The sequence below is a fragment of the Oncorhynchus mykiss genome, chromosome 1 (assembly GCF_013265735.2).
Source record: "Oncorhynchus mykiss isolate Arlee chromosome 1, USDA_OmykA_1.1, whole genome shotgun sequence".
Lineage (NCBI taxonomy): Eukaryota > Metazoa > Chordata > Actinopteri > Salmoniformes > Salmonidae > Oncorhynchus > Oncorhynchus mykiss.
In genome coordinates this window covers 27,171,368-27,179,352 of record NC_048565.1, presented here as the reverse complement: position 1 = coordinate 27,179,352, position 7,985 = coordinate 27,171,368, and positions in this window count along the sequence as shown.

Below are 7,985 nucleotides of genomic sequence, written 5' to 3'. Positions count from 1 at the left end.
CATGGGATTTGGGGGGGTGTAGGGGGGAGAGGGGATCGGGGTTAGGGGCTCTTGAGCTCGCACAGGGTACTGGAATGTGTCTGTGTTATGTGTAAAGCAGGGAGAGGAGGGTGGTTATCTGGAGGGGAGGCAGACAGGGGTTGTTGACCACAGTATTCTTCTGTTCTAGTCCTCACCGAGTAGGATACTGAAGCAGGGCGTAACTACATAGGAGTAATATTGTTCAAAAAAATAAAACATACAACCGTTCAAAAGTTTCTGGTCACTTAGAAGTCCTTGTTTTTTAAAGAAAAGCTAAAAGAATGTGTACATTAAAATAACATCAAATTCATCAGAAATACAGTGTAGACCTTGTTAATGTTGTCAATGACTATTGTAGCTGGAAAAGGCTGATTTATAATGGCATATCTACATATGCGTACAGAGGCCCATTATCAGCAACCATCACTCCCGTGTTCCAAAGTCACGTTGTGTTAACTAATCCAAGTTCATCATTTTAAAAAGGCTAATTGATCATTTGAAAACCCTTTTGCAATTATGTTAGCACATCTGAAAACTATTGGGCTGATTAAAGAAGCAATAAAATTGGCCTTCTTTAGACTAGTTGCATATCTGGAGCATCAGCATTTGTGGGTTCAATTAGACTCAAAATGTCCAGAAACAAGTCAGTCTATTCTTTTTCTGAGAAATGAAGGCTATTCCATGCGAGAAATTGCCAAGAAACTGAAGATCTTCTACAACGCTGGTTACTACTCCATTTACCAAACAGCCACTAACTGGCTCTAACCAGAATAGAAAGAGGAGTGGGAGGCCCCGGTGCACAACTGAGCAAGAGGACAAGTAGCGTGTCTAGTTTGAGAAACAGACGCCTCACAAGTCCTCAACTGGCAGCTTCATTAAATAGTACCCGTAAAACACCCGTCTTAAAGTCAACAGTGAAGAGGCGACCCCGGGATGCTGGCCTTCTAGGCAGAGTTTCGAAGATAAAGCCATCTCTTTCCTGTGTTCTTTTGCCCATCTTAATATTCTCTTTTCATTGGCCAGTCTGAGATATGACTTTTTCTTTGCAACTCGGCCAGCATCCCGGGGTCGCCACTGCACTGTTGACGTTGAGACTTGTGTTTTGTGGGTACTATTTAGTGACGAGAACCATGTAGCTGTCCTACACGATTTCCTGATTTCACAGACGGACCACTTAGATGTTAAATCATGAAATATTTTTAGTTTACCCACTGATAAAACATAGGCTTTCATCAAATTGAGTTTCATGATTTGTATTTATTTTTCTTTTGGGGTGGATTATCCCTTTAAGCATTTCTTCTTAACATTTCCCTTCCCTAAGTTCATGAGTTTCAACTTTCTCACACAAACAACCGAGGATAGATTGTTGAGATGTAGTGCCCTAACTTGAATCACCGGTTGCCTTTCCTTTATTTTGTGGAGGATTTGGATTGGATCTGATATTCAACATTTATGACCTGACTGGTCTGAACTTGGTGAAATTTCAAAAGGAGTTCAGACCATCAATCCCTGAGCTCTACTGTCTGTCTGCTGCACAGGTTGTTCTGGGAACTGGCTGAATAATCTAGAGGGGGGGGGGGGGTTTAGCGGTACTAGCCAGTGATAAAGTTCCTCCAGAGGAACCATATGTTACTCTGGCGTGGAAGTTCTGGCCATGTACATTTAAGGGCGAACCCTAATTTTTGGTGTAAGATAATAACAAGACAGTTGACCTTGAACATGCTGTTCATGTACCTCAGATCTAATATGGTGACGGAATGAATGAGGTTTACAAAGGCTTCTTGATGGGCATCAGCATCAGAGGACTGCTGGTACACTATATACAGTGCCTTGCGAAAGTATTCGGCCCCCTTGAACTTTGCGACCTTTTGCCACATTTCAGGCTTCAAGCATAAAGATATAAAACTGTATTTTTTTGTGAAGAATCAACTACACGTGGGACATAATTATGAAGTGGAACGACATTTATTGGATACTTCAAACTTTTTTAACAAATCAAAAACTGAAAAATTGGGCGTGCAAAATTATTCAGCCCCTTTACTTTCAGTGCAGCAAACTCTCTCCAGAAGTTCATTGAGGATCTCTGAATGATCCAATGTTGACCTAAATGACTAATGATGATAAATACAATCCACCTGTGTGTAATCAAGTCTCCGTATAAATGCACCTGCACTGTGATAGTCTCAGAGGTCCGTTAAAAGCGCAGAGAGCATCATGAAGAACAAGGAACACACCAGGCAGGTCCGAGATACTGTTGTGAAGAAGTTTAAAGCCGGATTTGGATACAAAAAGATTTCCCAAGCTTTAAACATCCCAAGGAGCACTGTGCAAGCGATAATATTGAAATGGAAGGAGTATCAGACCACTGCAAATCTACCAAGACCTGGCCGTCCCTCTAAACTTTCAGCTCATACAAGGAGAAGACTGATCAGAGATGCAGCCAAGAGGCCCATGATCACTCTGGTTGAACTGCAGAGATCTACAGCTGAGGTGGGAGACTCTGTCCATAGGACAACAATCAGTCGTATATTGCACAAATCTGGCCTTTATGGAAGAGTGGCAAGAAGAGAGCCATTTCTTAAAGATATCCATAAAAAGTGTTGTTTAAAGTTTGCCACAAGCCACCTGGGAGACACACCAAACATGTGGAAGAAGGTGCTCTGGTCAGATGAAACCAAAATTGAACTTTTTGGCAACAATGCAAGACGTTATGTTTGGTGTAAAAGCAACACAGCTGAACACACCATCCCCACTGTCAAACATGGTAGTGGCAGCATCATGGTTTGGGCCTGCTTTTCTTCAGCAGGGACAGGGAAGATGGATATATACAGGACCATTCTGGAAGAAAACCTGATGGAGTCTGCAAAAGACCTGAGACTGGGACGGAGATTTGTCTTCCAACAAGACAATGATCCAAAACATAAAGCAAAATCTACAATGGAATGCTTCAAAAATAAACATATCCAGGTGTTAGAATGGCCAAGTCAAAGTCCAGACCTGAATCCAATCGAGAATCTGTGGAAAGAACTGAAAACTGCTGTTCACAAATGCTCTCCATCCAACCTCACTGAGCTCGAGCTGTTTTGCAAGGAGGAATGGGAAAAAATGTCAGTCTCTCGATGTGCAAAACTGATAGAGACATACCCCAAGCGACTTACAGCTGTAATCGCAGCAAAAGGTGGCGCTACAAAGTATTAACTTAAGGGGGCTGAATAATTTTGCACGCCCAATTTTTCAGTTTTTGATTTGTTAAAGTTTGAAATATCCAATAAATGTCGTTCCACTTCATGATTGTGTCCCACTTGTTGTTGATTCTTCACAAAAAAATACAATTTTATATCTTTATGTTTGAAGCCTGAAATGTGGCAAAAGGTCGCAAAGTTCAAGGGGGCCGAATACTTTCGCAAGGCACTGTATACACACAAAAGGTATGTGGACACCCCTTCAAATTAGTGGATTTGGCTATTTCAGCCACACCCGTTGCTGACAGGTGTATAAAACCGAGCACACGGCCATGCAATCACCATAGACAAACATTGGCAGTAGAATGGCCTTTTTGAAGAGCTCAGTGACTTTCAACATGGCACCATCATACCAACAAGTCCATTCAACATTTTTGCCTTGCTAGAGCTGCCCCGATCAACTGTAATTGCGGTTATTGTGAAGTGGAAACTTCTAGGAGCAACAACGGCTCAGCCGAAGTGGTAGGCCAAACAAACTCACAGAACGGGACCACTGAGTGCGTAGCATGTAAAAAAGTCTGTCCTCATTTGCAACACTCACTGCAGAGTTCCAAATGTCACCACAAGAACTGTTCGTTGGCAGCATCATGAACTGGGTTGCCATGGTCAAGCAGCCGCACACAAGCCTAAGATCACCATGCGCAATGCTAACAGTCGGCTGAAGTGGTGTCAAGTTCGCCATTGGACTCTGGAGCAGTGGAAACGCATTCTCTGGAGTGATGAATCACACTTCAACATCTGGCAGTCCGACAAACGAATCTGGGTTTGGTGGATGCCAGGAGAACGCTACCTGCCCCAATACAAGGTAAAAACGCTACCTGCCCCGAGCTGACAAGGTAAAAGTCTGTCATTCTGCCCTTGAACAAGGCAGTTAACCCTCTGTTCCTAGGCTGTCATTGTAAATAATGTGTTCTTAACGGACTTTCCCAGTTAAATAAAAAATAAAATGCATAGTGCCGACTGTAAAGTTTGGTGGATGAATAATGGTCTGGGGCTGTCTTTCGTGGTTCGGGCTAGGCCCCTTAGTTCCAGTGAAAGGAAATCTTAATGCTACAGCATACAATTACATTCTAGATGATTCCTGGCAACAGTTTGGGGGAGGCCATTTCCTGTTTCAGTATGACAATGGTTTGTCGAGCTCGGTGTGGATGACCTTGACTGGCCTGCACAGAGCCCTGACCTCAACCCCATCAAACACCTTTGGAGTGAATTAGAACGCCGACTGCAAGCGAGGCCTAATCGCCCATCATCAGTGCCCGACCTCACTAAATGTTCTTGTGGCTGAATGGAAGCAAGTCCCTGCAGCTATGTTCCAACATCTAGTGGAATGCCTTCCCAGAAGAATGTAGCAAAGGGGGGGGGGGGGGGGGGGGGGGGGGCAACTCCATATTAATGCCCATGATTTTGAAATGAGAAATTCGATGAGCAGGTGTCCACATACTTCTGGTCATGAAGTGTATCAGAATTTACTAGTGATTTAATTTACAGTGCCTTGAGGAAAAAGTATTCACACCCCTTTTGTGTTCCAGCCTGAATTTAAAATTGATGACATTTAGACGGTGTCACTGGCCTGCACACAATGTCAAAGTGGAATTGTTTTTAGAAATGTTTACAAATTAATAAAAAATGAAAAGCTGAAATGTCTTCAGATGATTTATCAATTTTTTTTTTTTTTTTTTTTTTACCTTTATTTTACTAGGCAAGTCAGTTAAGAACACATTCTTATTTTCAATGACGGCCTAGGAACAGTGGGTTAACTGCCAGTTCAGGGGCAGAACGACAGATTTTGTACCTTGTCAGCTCGGGGGTTTGAACTTGCAACCTTCCGGTTACTAGTCCAACGCTCTAACCACTAGGCTACCCTGCCGCCCCACACCCAATCACTACAAAGATACAGGCGTCCTTCCTAACTCAATTGCGGGGGAGGAAGGAATAGGCTCAGGGATTTCACCATGAGGCCAATGGTGACTTTAAAACAGTTACAGAGTTTAAAGGCTGTGATGGGAGAACTGAGGATGGATCAACATTGTAGTTACTCCACAATACTAACCAAAAAGATGGAAGCCTGTACAGCAAATCCAACATCAGAGTACCACTCTTCATACAGTAATTTCAAGCATGGTGGTGGCTGCATCATGTTATGGGTATGCTTGTCATCAGCAAGGACTAGGTTCGTTTTTGGGGGGTATAAACAAAACAGAGTAGAGCTAAGCATAGGAAACATCCTAGAGGAAAACCTGGTTCAGTCTGCTTTCCAACAGACAAGTTCTCCTTTCAGCAGGACAATAACTTAAAACACAAGGCCAAATATACACGAGTTTAACAAGATGACAAAGTTCCTGAGTGGCCTCGTTACAGTGGACTTATAAACGGCTTGAAAAACTATGGCTGTCTAGCAATGATCGATAAACAACTTGAGAGCTTGAATAATAGTACAATATTTTAACAATCTAGGTGTGCAACGCTTAGACTTACCCAGAAAAACTCACAGCTGTGATCGCTGCCAAAGGTGATTCTAACATGTATTGACTCAGGGGTGTGAACACTTATGAAATACAGACATCTCATTTACATTTAATAAAATTGGCTACAAATTAAAAAAATATTTTTCACTGTAAATATGGGGCATTGTGTGTAGATTGTTGAGAGAATTAATTTTTATATCCATTTGAATTCAGGCTGTAACACAAATGTGGTATAAAATGGATGAGTGTGATTGTACAATAGCTAATATAGTGTATACTGTTAAGATGCAGTACTGTGTCATACCCTAAGACAAACTCATCTCATTTAGCCATTTTCCTGTCTCAGCCTCCAGTATCTATGCTGCAATAGTGTGTGTTGGGGGGCTAGGGTCAGTCTGTTATATTTGGTGTAATCCTGTCTTATCCGGTGTCCTGTATGAATTTAAGTATACTTTAATTCTTGCTCCCTCTCCCGGAGGACCTAAGCCCTGGGACCATGCCTCAGGACTACCTGGCCTGATGACTCCTTGCTGTCCCCAATCCACCTGGTCACGCTTCTGCTCCAGTTTCAACTGTTGTCTGTGGCTATGGAACCCTGACCTGTTGACTGGACGTGCTACCTTGTCCCGGACATGCTATTTTGCGACCCTCTCCCTCTACAGCAACTGCTGTCCCGAACTCTGAACGCTCGGCTATGAAAAGCCAACTGACTATTACTCTGGAGGTGCTTACCGGTTGCATTCTCTTTTGCACCCTCTACAACCATTGTGAATGTTTGACCCAGCTGGTCATCTATGAACATTTGAACATCTTGGCCATGTACTGTTATAATCTCAACCCCGGCCCAGCCAGAAGAGAACTGGCCACCCCTCAGACCCTGGTTCCTCTCCAGCCTTTCTAGGGAGTTTTTCCTAGCCATCGTGCTTCTACATCTGCATTGCTTGCTGTTTGGGGTTTTAGGCTTGGTTTCTGTACAGCATTGACATCGGCTGACGTAAAAAGGGCTTTAGAAATACATTTGATTGATTAATTATGCAACTGTTACACAACTAGATAATGACCTGAAACATGGTCACTAACTGCAGAAAATAAGGAATTTCAATTCAAATACGTACTCTGTTGAATGTGGTTGAGAATCAGCAGAAAACTATGCAGCTGCCTCAGTAACAGCAGTGAGGGTGTGGATCATCATTCTGACCACCACCCACTTAGTTCTACGATGAGCCAAGACAAGCGCCACCACAGCCTGCCTGCTACCTCCAACATCTACATGCCTTCCACTGGGTCCAACAGGAGATACTACCAAAATATATGACCAGAAACAAAACTGCAGACAATAGTAACCTACTGTTAATATTAACACAATTGTAAATTTCAGGGATTGGGGTGAAGGAAATTGTGATTAGTGCATCTGGAACAGGTTGTGTTTAAGCTGTGCTCAGATGTAGTAGTCAGCTGGCCCGAGGCCGATTCTACAGACAGATGTGCCATTTAAATCTGAGCAAGGATTAAATAATCCACCCTGAAAGTCTGCATAACAGACCAAACTTCCTCAGGGCAGGGAAAATAAGGCCTCATCTATGACCTCATCACAAGGAAACTACCCTGTGCTGTAAATCACCACGGGAACCACTACTCTGCACCTCACACTAGAATAGCAGATAACAGTTAGTGATCAAAATCCCATGACTGCTTTACTCCACCACTTATGGACACATCTAATTTCAGATTTGATTGAATGAGGCCTGGGAAGGAAACAGGAGCACTTTCCCCTAAACATCTTCCCCTGAGCAGTACACATGACTGAACATGGCTGTTACTTTAAGGGCCACTACTGGGGGAGATAATGCATGACGGAAGTGGCGTGAAGACAAAACAGCAGCAGGGTCAGAGAAAGAGTGGTCTGTGTTCCCCAGTGGAGTGTAGCTGGCTGGGTGCCAAAGTCCCCAGGGCGTCCTGGGGGCCTCTGGTAATTATGGTCCTACAGAGCTAACCCTTCATTCACTAGGCCAGAACACAGACGCCCCCAGCCTCCACAGGGCTGGATAGGACTGGGAAACACATGCACACACACAATGTACCATAATCAACAATGCACCCCACAGCACACACACGCAAACCTTTGTGATCAGCAGTGCACTCATGCATGTCTATATGATTAAAGCCATCTGATGAGTATAAAGTGCTTAACTAGAATGATAATTCCGTGGTTGGAGTAAATCCCTGCCAATAAATAATGTTGTTATTCCCTATAGCA